This window comes from Misgurnus anguillicaudatus, chromosome 10, assembly GCF_027580225.2.
Source record: "Misgurnus anguillicaudatus chromosome 10, ASM2758022v2, whole genome shotgun sequence".
Taxonomy (NCBI): domain Eukaryota; kingdom Metazoa; phylum Chordata; class Actinopteri; order Cypriniformes; family Cobitidae; genus Misgurnus; species Misgurnus anguillicaudatus.
The window spans coordinates 6,167,428-6,180,470 of NC_073346.2; the positions used below are offsets into that span (position 1 = coordinate 6,167,428).

General features: G+C 44.5%; 11 non-coding genes across 11 annotated transcripts; all 11 read right to left on the reverse strand.

Moving 5' to 3' along the window:
- Window positions 1-315: 315 nt before the first annotated feature.
- On the reverse strand, window positions 316-430 carry LOC141367407 (U5 spliceosomal RNA). Its single transcript, XR_012371760.1, has one exon. It is a non-coding gene; the product is annotated as a U5 spliceosomal RNA (small nuclear RNA).
- Window positions 431-1,354: 924 nt separating this feature from the next.
- trnag-ucc (transfer RNA glycine (anticodon UCC)) lies at window positions 1,355-1,426 on the reverse strand. The gene has a single exon. It is a non-coding gene; the product is annotated as a tRNA-Gly (tRNA).
- A 1,118-nt stretch (window positions 1,427-2,544) lies between these two features.
- On the reverse strand, window positions 2,545-2,659 carry LOC141367408 (U5 spliceosomal RNA). Its single transcript, XR_012371761.1, has one exon. It is a non-coding gene; the product is annotated as a U5 spliceosomal RNA (small nuclear RNA).
- Window positions 2,660-4,775: 2,116 nt separating this feature from the next.
- Window positions 4,776-4,890, reverse strand: LOC141367409 (U5 spliceosomal RNA). The gene has a single exon (XR_012371762.1). It is a non-coding gene; the product is annotated as a U5 spliceosomal RNA (small nuclear RNA).
- Window positions 4,891-5,815: 925 nt separating this feature from the next.
- trnag-ucc (transfer RNA glycine (anticodon UCC)) lies at window positions 5,816-5,887 on the reverse strand. Its single transcript has one exon. It is a non-coding gene; the product is annotated as a tRNA-Gly (tRNA).
- Window positions 5,888-7,006: 1,119 nt separating this feature from the next.
- On the reverse strand, window positions 7,007-7,121 carry LOC141367410 (U5 spliceosomal RNA). Its single transcript, XR_012371763.1, has one exon. It is a non-coding gene; the product is annotated as a U5 spliceosomal RNA (small nuclear RNA).
- Window positions 7,122-8,046: 925 nt separating this feature from the next.
- trnag-ucc (transfer RNA glycine (anticodon UCC)) lies at window positions 8,047-8,118 on the reverse strand. Its single transcript has one exon. It is a non-coding gene; the product is annotated as a tRNA-Gly (tRNA).
- A 1,119-nt stretch (window positions 8,119-9,237) lies between these two features.
- On the reverse strand, window positions 9,238-9,352 carry LOC141367412 (U5 spliceosomal RNA). The gene has a single exon (XR_012371765.1). It is a non-coding gene; the product is annotated as a U5 spliceosomal RNA (small nuclear RNA).
- A 925-nt stretch (window positions 9,353-10,277) lies between these two features.
- trnag-ucc (transfer RNA glycine (anticodon UCC)) lies at window positions 10,278-10,349 on the reverse strand. Its single transcript has one exon. It is a non-coding gene; the product is annotated as a tRNA-Gly (tRNA).
- A 1,119-nt stretch (window positions 10,350-11,468) lies between these two features.
- On the reverse strand, window positions 11,469-11,583 carry LOC141367413 (U5 spliceosomal RNA). The gene has a single exon (XR_012371766.1). It is a non-coding gene; the product is annotated as a U5 spliceosomal RNA (small nuclear RNA).
- Window positions 11,584-12,508: 925 nt separating this feature from the next.
- trnag-ucc (transfer RNA glycine (anticodon UCC)) lies at window positions 12,509-12,580 on the reverse strand. The gene has a single exon. It is a non-coding gene; the product is annotated as a tRNA-Gly (tRNA).
- Between the last annotated feature and the right edge of the window lie 463 nt (window positions 12,581-13,043).

Genomic DNA, 13,043 nt, shown 5'->3' on the forward strand with positions numbered 1-13,043 from the left:
CTTGCGTAATAAGACTGACCCGAGTTTACCTTACCATATGAGACACTGGTCATTTGTGACCAACTCCCCCTAGTGGTGATCCATTGGATTTTCAAAACGTTTCGAAAGAGTTATGACGTAATGAAGCCTCGTTTGCTAAAATCACGTGACTTGGCCAGTTTGAAACAAGCTCCGAGCAAATTGATTCAAAACGATAGATTTTGAAAAGTTTCGAAGCCTCATAAAGCGGTGCTTCGGAAGCGACCATCGTTTCTGAACACCTCGCGACAAACCAGGCCTTAATGAAAGATTTTCTGCAATTGACCAAAGTTACGCAGCTCTGCTGTGAGCAGAGCACCCAAAAATACAAAAAACTCACAACGTCCTCCTCCACGGAAATCTTTAGTAAAAGGCGAAAGATTTATACGTAGTTGAAGGAAAACTTGAGTTATGTCCAACAAACCTCGACCCAGTGTGCTCCCTGTGCCACACCATAATGTTCAAAAAGGGTAATTTCTGGTTCAGGATCCACCCAGACCCTTCCACCTGGGAGGAGCAAAAGAGGTAGAAATACGTTCCTGCGCAAAATAAAGACACAGGCACGGGCTACTAACATGTCACAGTGTGATCTTTTGCTGAGAGGTTTTGGGGAATGAAACTCTGTGCACATTACACAGAGGATGCACCGGCACAGGTTATCTCCAATCTCCATCCCATTGATTTCCATAGCCTCTAGGGAAAAAAAGGAAAAAGAAAGGGCCCCAACAGAAGAACAAGGTCTAAGACCTTCAGCTTAATAGATCATTTTCACTTCAAAAATTCTTTTTGGGATTATGATAGCTGGTGTTAGGGCAGGGTGTAGTTTATGGTTAATTTATTTCAGGTAAATAGTAAAAAAGCAAGGGGATGGATTGAGGTTCAGAATGGGGTAGGGTTGTCCTTTTAAAGTACCGATCTAAGGGGTTTACTGATTTTGGGGTAAGGAAGGTAGTTGGCTGGGGCAGTATCAGGGAATGTTTTTTAAAAAAGGAGGTAAGGAAACTTTTTAAAATATAAACAAGCAGACAAAATAAACAAAAATACGGGGGGAATAAACAGGAAGGCTGTCCTCACAAATGGGGAGCGTGTGTTATTTGCTGCGTTCTGGATTGGGGATTCGGCTCGACGACTCACCCTGGGCGTAAGATCCTCGTTAGTATAGTGGACAGTATCTCCGCCTGTCACGCGGAAGACCGGGGTTCGATTCCCCGACGGGGAGATCTCCTTTTCGTTTGACTTCTCAAACAACTTGCACGAGCCACCTTTACGCATCAAAATCGGCTGAAGAAGTGCGCTGCTTGCTCTCGTTCTCACGATGGGGTCGAGCAAAAAGCAATGCGTTGGCCGGGAATCGAACCCGGGTCAACTGCTTGGAAGGCAGCTATGCTCACCACTATACCACCAACGCAGGCAGAAAGGTGTTGCTCAACAGGACCTGTGAATGTCCTGAACCAACTGTTGTTTTAGAGCTGCACTGAATTGATCACGGATTCAGTCGATTCCCTTCCACGCCTCCTGCTGGTGTCTGTAACTTGATAACCACAGAATCCCAAGAGTACTCTTTCGAAGGGGAGGTTGGCCGGCGTGATGCCAATGCGAGAGAGAGGAGTCCTCGTTAGTATAGTGGACAGTATCTCCGCCTGTCACGCGGAAGACCGGGGTTCGATTCCCCGACGGGGAGATTTGCTTTGTTTCTGGACTGCCGATTGAAATGCAAGAGTTACGGCGCTGAGCGCTGCTGTTAGTTTGCCGATTTCGCACCTCTCGCCGTCCCTATGTTGGAGTCACAAGTCGCCTTTGTTTAAAGCCACTGAACACCGGTGATGGGAGAAACGAAACTTTTCGAAGCTTCGAATCGATTGAACCAATCGCTTCGGAAATTGATTCAGTTCTTCGAAGCGTTCGAACACCACACTCGCTGGCGACACCTGCTGGTCAAAATAGTGTTAAAGCAGATCTTTCCAAACATTTTACACTTTATTTTACAAAATAATAGCAAGATTTGTATTAAAACATGTTTAAAAAATTATTTAACCTTATTAAGACATAATTAAAAGTGTATTGTGTGTTTTTCAGTTGTATTTAGGGCAAACAAATCATTAAAACCATCTCCCCTTTTAATTATGCACATTTTTGTCATTAAATCTGTCTATAAACAAAAAGTAAACAAAATGGTAGTGTTACTAGCCAGAAGGATGCATGTTTTATGAACTTGCGTAATAAGACTGACCCGAGTTTACCTTACCATATGAGACACTGGTCATTTGTGACCAACTCCCCCTAGTGGTGATCCATTGGATTTTCAAAACGTTTCGAAAGAGTTATGACGTAATGAAGCCTCGTTTGCTAAAATCACGTGACTTGGCCAGTTTGAAACAAGCTCCGAGCAAATTGATTCAAAACGATAGATTTTGAAAAGTTTCGAAGCCTCATAAAGCGGTGCTTCGGAAGCGACCATCGTTTCTGAACACCTCGCGACAAACCAGGCCTTAATGAAAGATTTTCTGCAATTGACCAAAGTTACGCAGCTCTGCTGTGAGCAGAGCACCCAAAAATACAAAAAACTCACAACGTCCTCCTCCACGGAAATCTTTAGTAAAAGGCGAAAGATTTATACGTAGTTGAAGGAAAACTTGAGTTATGTCCAACAAACCTCGACCCAGTGTGCTCCCTGTGCCACACCATAATGTTCAAAAAGGGTAATTTCTGGTTCAGGATCCACCCAGACCCTTCCACCTGGGAGGAGCAAAAGAGGTAGAAATACGTTCCTGCGCAAAATAAAGACACAGGCACGGGCTACTAACATGTCACAGTGTGATCTTTTGCTGAGAGGTTTTGGGGAATGAAACTCTGTGCACATTACACAGAGGATGCACCGGCACAGGTTATCTCCAATCTCCATCCCATTGATTTCCATAGCCTCTAGGGAAAAAAAGGAAAAAGAAAGGGCCCCAACAGAAGAACAAGGTCTAAGACCTTCAGCTTAATAGATCATTTTCACTTCAAAAATTCTTTTTGGGATTATGATAGCTGGTGTTAGGGCAGGGTGTAGTTTATGGTTAATTTATTTCAGGTAAATAGTAAAAAAGCAAGGGGATGGATTGAGGTTCAGAATGGGGTAGGGTTGTCCTTTTAAAGTACCGATCTAAGGGGTTTACTGATTTTGGGGTAAGGAAGGTAGTTGGCTGGGGCAGTAGCAGGGAATGTTTTTTAAAAAAGGAGGTAAGGAAACTTTTTAAAATATAAACAAGCAGACAAAATAAACAAAAATACGGGGGGAATAAACAGGAAGGCTGTCCTCACAAATGGGGAGCGTGTGTTATTTGCTGCGTTCTGGATTGGGGATTCGGCTCGACGACTCACCCTGGGCGTAAGATCCTCGTTAGTATAGTGGACAGTATCTCCGCCTGTCACGCGGAAGACCGGGGTTCGATTCCCTGACGGGGAGATCTCCTTTTCGTTTGACTTCTCAAACAACTTGCACGAGCCACCTTTACGCATCAAAATCGGCTGAAGAAGTGCGCTGCGTTGCTCTCGTTCTCACGATGGGGTCGGGCAAAAAGCAATGCGTTGGCCTGGAATCGAACCCGGGTCAACTGCTTGGAAGGCAGCTATGCTCACCACTATACCACCAACGCAGGCAGAAAGGTGTTGCTCAACAGGACCTGTGAATGTCCTGAACCAACTGTTGTTTTAGAGCTGCACTGAATTGATCACGGATTCAGTCGATTCCCTTCCACGCCTCCTGCTGGTGTCTGTAACTTGATAACCACAGAATCCCAAGAGTACTCTTTCGAAGGGGAGGTTGGCCGGCGTGATGCCAGTGCGAGAGAGAGGAGTCCTCGTTAGTATAGTGGACAGTATCTCCGCCTGTCACGCGGAAGACCGGGGTTCGATTCCCCGACGGGGAGATTTGCTTTGTTTCTGGACTGCCGATTGAAATGCAAGAGTTACGGCGCTGAGCGCTGCTGTTAGTTTGCCGATTTCGCACCTCTCGCCGTCCCTATGTTGGAGTCACAAGTCGCCTTTGTTTAAAGCCACTGAACACCGGTGATGGGAGAAACGAAACTTTTCGAAGCTTCGAATCGATTGAACCAATCGCTTCGGAAATTGATTCAGTTCTTCGAAGCGTTCGAAACACCACACTCGCTGGCGACACCTGCTGGTCAAAATAGTGTTAAAGCAGATCTTTCCAAACATTTTACACTTTATTTTACAAAATAATAGCAAGATTTGTATTAAAACATGTTTAAAAAATTATTTAACCTTATTAAGACATAATTAAAAGTGTATTGTGTGTTTTTCAGTTGTATTTAGGGCAAACAAATCATTAAAACCATCTCCCCTTTTAATTATGCACATTTTTGTCATTAAATCTGTCTATAAACAAAAAGTAAACAAAATGGTAGTGTTACTAGCCAGAAGGATGCATGTTTTATGAACTTGCGTAATAAGACTGACCCGAGTTTACCTGACCATATGAGACACTGGTCATTTGTGACCAACTCCCCCTAGTGGTGATCCATTGGATTTTCAAAACGTTTCGAAAGAGTTATGACGTAATGAAGCCTCGTTTGCTAAAATCACGTGACTTGGCCAGTTTGAAACAAGCTCCGAGCAAATTGATTCAAAACGATAGATTTTGAAAAGTTTCGAAGCCTCATAAAGCGGTGCTTCGGAAGCGACCATCGTTTCTGAACACCTCGCGACAAACCAGGCCTTAATGAAAGATTTTCTGCAATTGACCAAAGTTACGCAGCTCTGCTGTGAGCAGAGCACCCAAAAATACAAAAAACTCACAACGTCCTCCTCCACGGAAATCTTTAGTAAAAGGCGAAAGATTTATACGTAGTTGAAGGAAAACTTGAGTTATGTCCAACAAACCTCGACCCAGTGTGCTCCCTGTGCCACACCATAATGTTCAAAAAGGGTAATTTCTGGTTCAGGATCCACCCAGACCCTTCCACCTGGGAGGAGCAAAAGAGGTAGAAATACGTTCCTGCGCAAAATAAAGACACAGGCACGGGCTACTAACATGTCACAGTGTGATCTTTTGCTGAGAGGTTTTAGGGAATGAAACTCTGTGCACATTACACAGAGGATGCACCGGCACAGGTTATCTCCAATCTCCATCCCATTGATTTCCATAGCCTCTAGGGAAAAAAAGGAAAAAGAAAGGGCCCCAACAGAAGAACAAGGTCTAAGACCTTCAGCTTAATAGATCATTTTCACTTCAAAAATTCTTTTTGGGATTATGATAGCTGGTGTTAGGGCAGGGTGTAGTTTATGGTTAATTTATTTCAGGTAAATAGTAAAAAAGCAAGGGGATGGATTGAGGTTCAGAATGGGGTAGGGTTGTCCTTTTAAAGTACCGATCTAAGGGGTTTACTGATTTTGGGGTAAGGAAGGTAGTTGGCTGGGGCAGTAGCAGGGAATGTTTTTTAAAAAAGGAGGTAAGGAAACTTTTTAAAATATAAACAAGCAGACAAAATAAACAAAAATACGGGGGGAATAAACAGGAAGGCTGTCCTCACAAATGGGGAGCGTGTGTTATTTGCTGCGTTCTGGATTGGGGATTCGGCTCGACGACTCACCCTGGGCGTAAGATCCTCGTTAGTATAGTGGACAGTATCTCCGCCTGTCACGCGGAAGACCGGGGTTCGATTCCCCGACGGGGAGATCTCCTTTTCGTTTGACTTCTCAAACAACTTGCACGAGCCACCTTTACGCATCAAAATCGGCTGAAGAAGTGCGCTGCGTTGCTCTCGTTCTCACGATGGGGTCGGGCAAAAAGCAATGCGTTGGCCGGGAATCGAACCCGGGTCAACTGCTTGGAAGGCAGCTATGCTCACCACTATACCACCAACGCAGGCAGAAAGGTGTTGCTCAACAGGACCTGTGAATGTCCTGAACCAACTGTTGTTTTAGAGCTGCACTGAATTGATCACGGATTCAGTCGATTCCCTTCCACGCCTCCTGCTGGTGTCTGTAACTTGATAACCACAGAATCCCAAGAGTACTCTTTCGAAGGGGAGGTTGGCCGGCGTGATGCCAATGCGAGAGAGAGGAGTCCTCGTTAGTATAGTGGACAGTATCTCCGCCTGTCACGCGGAAGACCGGGGTTCGATTCCCCGACGGGGAGATTTGCTTTGTTTCTGGACTGCCGATTGAAATGCAAGAGTTACGGCGCTGAGCGCTGCTGTTAGTTTGCCGATTTCGCACCTCTCGCCGTCCCTATGTTGGAGTCACAAGTCGCCTTTGTTTAAAGCCACTGAACACCGGTGATGGGAGAAACGAAACTTTTCGAAGCTTCGAATCGATTGAACCAATCGCTTCGGAAATTGATTCAGTTCTTCGAAGCGTTCGAAACACCACACTCGCTGGCGACACCTGCTGGTCAAAATAGTGTTAAAGCAGATCTTTCCAAACATTTTACACTTTATTTTACAAAATAATAGCAAGATTTGTATTAAAACATGTTTAAAAAATTATTTAACCTTATTAAGACATAATTAAAAGTGTATTGTGTGTTTTTCAGTTGTATTTAGGGCAAACAAATCATTAAAACCATCTCCCCTTTTAATTATGCACATTTTTGTCATTAAATCTGTCTATAAACAAAAAGTAAACAAAATGGTAGTGTTACTAGCCAGAAGGATGCATGTTTTATGAACTTGCATAATAAGACTGACCCGAGTTTACCTTACCATATGAGACACTGGTCATTTGTGACCAACTCCCCCTAGTGGTGATCCATTGGATTTTCAAAACGTTTCGAAAGAGTTATGACGTAATGAAGCCTCGTTTGCTAAAATCACGTGACTTGGCCAGTTTGAAACAAGCTCCGAGCAAATTGATTCAAAACGATAGATTTTGAAAAGTTTCGAAGCCTCATAAAGCGGTGCTTCGGAAGCGACCATCGTTTCTGAACACCTCGCGACAAACCAGGCCTTAATGAAAGATTTTCTGCAATTGACCAAAGTTACGCAGCTCTGCTGTGAGCAGAGCACCCAAAAATACAAAAAACTCACAACGTCCTCCTCCACGGAAATCTTTAGTAAAAGGCGAAAGATTTATACGTAGTTGAAGGAAAACTTGAGTTATGTCCAACAAACCTCGACCCAGTGTGCTCCCTGTGCCACACCATAATGTTCAAAAAGGGTAATTTCTGGTTCAGGATCCACCCAGACCCTTCCACCTGGGAGGAGCAAAAGAGGTAGAAATACGTTCCTGCGCAAAATAAAGACACAGGCACGGGCTACTAACATGTCACAGTGTGATCTTTTGCTGAGAGGTTTTGGGGAATGAAACTCTGTGCACATTACACAGAGGATGCACCGGCACAGGTTATCTCCAATCTCCATCCCATTGATTTCCATAGCCTCTAGGGAATAAAAGGAAAAAGAAAGGGCCCCAACAGAAGAACAAGGTCTAAGACCTTCAGCTTAATAGATCATTTTCACTTCAAAAATTCTTTTTGGGATTATGATAGCTGGTGTTAGGGCAGGGTGTAGTTTATGGTTAATTTATTTTAGGTAAATAGTAAAAAAGCAAGGGGATGGATTGAGGTTCAGAATGGGGTAGGGTTGTCCTTTTAAAGTACCGATCTAAGGGGTTTACTGATTTTGGGGTAAGGAAGGTAGTTGGCTGGGGCAGTAGCAGGGAATGTTTTTTAAAAAAGGAGGTAAGGAAACTTTTTAAAATATAAACAAGCAGACAAAATAAACAAAAATACGGGGGGAATAAACAGGAAGGCTGTCCTCACAAATGGGGAGCGTGTGTTATTTGCTGCGTTCTGGATTGGGGATTCGGCTCGACGACTGACCCTGGGCGTAAGATCCTCGTTAGTATAGTGGACAGTATCTCCGCCTGTCACGCGGAAGATCGGGGTTCGATTCCCCGACGGGGAGATCTCCTTTTCGTTTGACTTCTCAAACAACTTGCACGAGCCACCTTTACGCATCAAAATCGGCTGAAGAAGTGCGCTGCGTTGCTCTCGTTCTCACGATGGGGTCGGGCAAAAAGCAATGCGTTGGCCGGGAATCGAACCCGGGTCAACTGCTTGGAAGGCAGCTATGCTCACCACTATACCACCAACGCAGGCAGAAAGGTGTTGCTCAACAGGACCTGTGAATGTCCTGAACCAACTGTTGTTTTAGAGCTGCACTGAATTGATCACGGATTCAGTCGATTCCCTTCCACGCCTCCTGCTGGTGTCTGTAACTTGATAACCACAGAATCCCAAGAGTACTCTTTCGAAGGGGAGGTTGGCCGGCGTGATGCCAATGCGAGAGAGAGGAGTCCTCGTTAGTATAGTGGACAGTATCTCCGCCTGTCACGCGGAAGACCGGGGTTCGATTCCCCGACGGGGAGATTTGCTTTGTTTCTGGACTGCCGATTGAAATGCAAGAGTTACGGCGCTGAGCGCTGCTGTTAGTTTGCCGATTTCGCACCTCTCGCCGTCCCTATGTTGGAGTCACAAGTCGCCTTTGTTTAAAGCCACTGAACACCGGTGATGGGAGAAACGAAACTTTTCGAAGCTTCGAATCGATTGAACCAATCGCTTCGGAAATTGATTCAGTTCTTCGAAGCGTTCGAAACACCACACTCGCTGGCGACACCTGCTGGTCAAAATAGTGTTAAAGCAGATCTTTCCAAACATTTTACACTTTATTTTACAAAATAATAGCAAGATTTGTATTAAAACATGTTTAAAAAATTATTTAACCTTATTAAGACATAATTAAAAGTGTATTGTGTGTTTTTCAGTTGTATTTAGGGCAAACAAATCATTAAAACCATCTCCCCTTTTAATTATGCACATTTTTGTCATTAAATCTGTCTATAAACAAAAAGTAAACAAAATGGTAGTGTTACTAGCCAGAAGGATGCATGTTTTATGAACTTGCGTAATAAGACTGACCCGAGTTTACCTTACCATATGAGACACTGGTCATTTGTGACCAACTCCCCCTAGTGGTGATCCATTGGATTTTCAAAACGTTTCGAAAGAGTTATGACGTAATGAAGCCTCGTTTGCTAAAATCACGTGACTTGGCCAGTTTGAAACAAGCTCCGAGCAAATTGATTCAAAGCGATAGATTTTGAAAAGTTTCGAAGCCTCATAAAGCGGTGCTTCGGAAGCGACCATCGTTTCTGAACACCTCGCGACAAACCAGGCCTTAATGAAAGATTTTCTGCAATTGACCAAAGTTACGCAGCTCTGCTGTGAGCAGAGCACCCAAAAATACAAAAAACTCACAACGTCCTCCTCCACGGAAATCTTTAGTAAAAGGCGAAAGATTTATACGTAGTTGAAGGAAAACTTGAGTTATGTCCAACAAACCTCGACCCAGTGTGCTCCCTGTGCCACACCATAATGTTCAAAAAGGGTAATTTCTGGTTCAGGATCCACCCAGACCCTTCCACCTGGGAGGAGCAAAAGAGGTAGAAATACGTTCCTGCGCAAAATAAAGACACAGGCACGGGCTACTAACATGTCACAGTGTGATCTTTTGCTGAGAGGTTTTGGGGAATGAAACTCTGTGCACATTACACAGAGGATGCACCGGCACAGGTTATCTCCAATCTCCATCCCATTGATTTCCATAGCCTCTAGGGAAAAAAAGGAAAAAGAAAGGGCCCCAACAGAAGAACAAGGTCTAAGACCTTCAGCTTAATAGATCATTTTCACTTCAAAAATTCTTTTTGGGATTATGATAGCTGGTGTTAGGGCAGGGTGTAGTTTATGGTTAATTTATTTCAGGTAAATAGTAAAAAAGCAAGGGGATGGATTGAGGTTCAGAATGGGGTAGGGTTGTCCTTTTAAAGTACCGATCTAAGGGGTTTACTGATTTTGGGGTAAGGAAGGTAGTTGGCTGGGGCAGTAGCAGGGAATGTTTTATAAAAAAGGAGGTAAGGAAACTTTTTAAAATATAAACAAGCAGACAAAATAAACAAAAATACGGGGGGAATAAACAGGAAGGCTGTCCTCACAAATGGGGAGCGTGTGTTATTTGCTGCGTTCTGGATTGGGGATTCGGCTCGACGACTCACCCTGGGCGTAAGATCCTCGTTAGTATAGTGGACAGTATCTCCGCCTGTCACGCGGAAGACCGGGCTTCGATTCCCCGACGGGGAGATCTCCTTTTCGTTTGACTTCTCAAACAACTTGCACGAGCCACCTTTACGCATCAAAATCGGCTGAAGAAGTGCGCTGCGTTGCTCTCGTTCTCACGATGGGGTCGGGCAAAAAGCAATGCGTTGGCCGGGAATCGAACCCGGGTCAACTGCTTGGAAGGCAGCTATGCTCACCACTATACCACCAACGCAGGCAGAAAGGTGTTGCTCAACAGGACCTGTGAATGTCCTGAACCAACTGTTGTTTTAGAGCTGCACTGAATTGATCACGGATTCAGTCGATTCCCTTCCACGCCTCCTGCTGGTGTCTGTAACTTGATAACCACAGAATCCCAAGAGTACTCTTTCGAAGGGGAGGTTGGCCGGCGTGATGCCAGTGCGAGAGAGAGGAGTCCTCGTTAGTATAGTGGACAGTATCTCCGCCTGTCACGCGGAAGACCGGGGTTCGATTCCCCGACGGGGAGATTTGCTTTGTTTCTGGACTGCCGATTGAAATGCAAGAGTTACGGCGCTGAGCGCTGCTGTTAGTTTGCCGATTTCGCACCTCTCGCCGTCCCTATGTTGGAGTCACAAGTCGCCTTTGTTTAAAGCCACTGAACACCGGTGATGGGAGAAACGAAACTTTTCGAAGCTTCGAATCGATTGAACCAATCGCTTCGGAAATTGATTCAGTTCTTCGAAGCGTTCGAAACACCACACTCGCTGGCGACACCTGCTGGTCAAAATAGTGTTAAAGCAGATCTTTCCAAACATTTTACACTTTATTTTACAAAATAATAGCAAGATTTGTATTAAAACATGTTTAAAAAATTATTTAACCTTATTAAGACATAATTAAAAGTGTATTGTGTGTTTTTCAGTTGTATTTAGGGCAAACAAATCATTAAAACCATCTCCCCTTTTAATTATGCACATTTTTGTCATTAAATCTGTCTATAAACAAAAAGTAAACAAAATGGTAGTGTTACTAGCCAGAAGGATGCATGTTTTATGAACTTGCGTAATAAGACTGACCCGAGTTTACCTTACCATATGAGACACTGGTCATTTGTGACCAACTCCCCCTAGTGGTGATCCATTGGATTTTCAAAACGTTTCGAAAGAGTTATGACGTAATGAAGCCTCGTTTGCTAAAATCACGTGACTTGGCCAGTTTGAAACAAGCTCCGAGCAAATTGATTCAAAGCGATAGATTTTGAAAAGTTTCGAAGCCTCATAAAGCGGTGCTTCGGAAGCGACCATCGTTTCTGAACACCTCGCGACAAACCAGGCCTTAATGAAAGATTTTCTGCAATTGACCAAAGTTACGCAGCTCTGCTGTGAGCAGAGCACCCAAAAATACAAAAAACTCACAACGTCCTCCTCCACGGAAATCTTTAGTAAAAGGCGAAAGATTTATACGTAGTTGAAGGAAAACTTGAGTTATGTCCAACAAACCTCGACCCAGTGTGCTCCCTGTGCCACACCATAATGTTCAAAAAGGGTAATTTCTGGTTCAGGATCCACCCAGACCCTTCCACCTGGGAGGAGCAAAAGAGGTAGAAATACGTTCCTGCGCAAAATAAAGACACAGGCACGGGCTACTAACATGTCACAGTGTGATCTTTTGCTGAGAGGTTTTGGGGAATGAAACTCTGTGCACATTACACAGAGGATGCACCGGCACAGGTTATCTCCAATCTCCATCCCATTGATTTCCATAGCCTCTAGGGAAAAAAAGGAAAAAGAAAGGGCCCCAACAGAAGAACAAGGTCTAAGACCTTCAGCTTAATAGATCATTTTCACTTCAAAAATTCTTTTTGGGATTATGATAGCTGGTGTTAGGGCAGGGTGTAGTTTATGGTTAATTTATTTCAGGTAAATAGTAAAAAAGCAAGGGGATGGATTGAGGTTCAGAATGGGGTAGGGTTGTCCTTTTAAAGTACCGATCTAAGGGGTTTACTGATTTTGGGGTAAGGAAGGTAGTTGGCTGGGGCAGTAGCAGGGAATGTTTTATAAAAAAGGAGGTAAGGAAACTTTTTAAAATATAAACAAGCAGACAAAATAAACAAAAATACGGGGGGAATAAACAGGAAGGCTGTCCTCACAAATGGGGAGCGTGTGTTATTTGCTGCGTTCTGGATTGGGGATTCGGCTCGACGACTCACCCTGGGCGTAAGATCCTCGTTAGTATAGTGGACAGTATCTCCGCCTGTCACGCGGAAGACCGGGCTTCGATTCCCCGACGGGGAGATCTCCTTTTCGTTTGACTTCTCAAACAACTTGCACGAGCCACCTTTACGCATCAAAATCGGCTGAAGAAGTGCGCTGCGTTGCTCTCGTTCTCACGATGGGGTCGGGCAAAAAGCAATGCGTTGGCCGGGAATCGAACCCGGGTCAACTGCTTGGAAGGCAGCTATGCTCACCACTATACCACCAACGCAGGCAGAAAGGTGTTGCTCAACAGGACCTGTGAATGTCCTGAACCAACTGTTGTTTTAGAGCTGCACTGAATTGATCACGGATTCAGTCGATTCCCTTCCACGCCTCCTGCTGGTGTCTGTAACTTGATAACCACAGAATCCCAAGAGTACTCTTTCGAAGGGGAGGTTGGCCGGCGTGATGCCAGTGCGAGAGAGAGGAGTCCTCGTTAGTATAGTGGACAGTATCTCCGCCTGTCACGCGGAAGACCGGGGTTCGATTCCCCGACGGGGAGATTTGCTTTGTTTCTGGACTGCCGATTGAAATGCAAGAGTTACGGCGCTGAGCGCTGCTGTTAGTTTGCCGATTTCGCACCTCTCGCCGTCCCTATGTTGGAGTCACAAGTCGCCTTTGTTTAAAGCCACTGAACACCGGTGATGGGAGAAACGAAACTTTTCGAAGCTTCGAATCGATTGAACCAATCG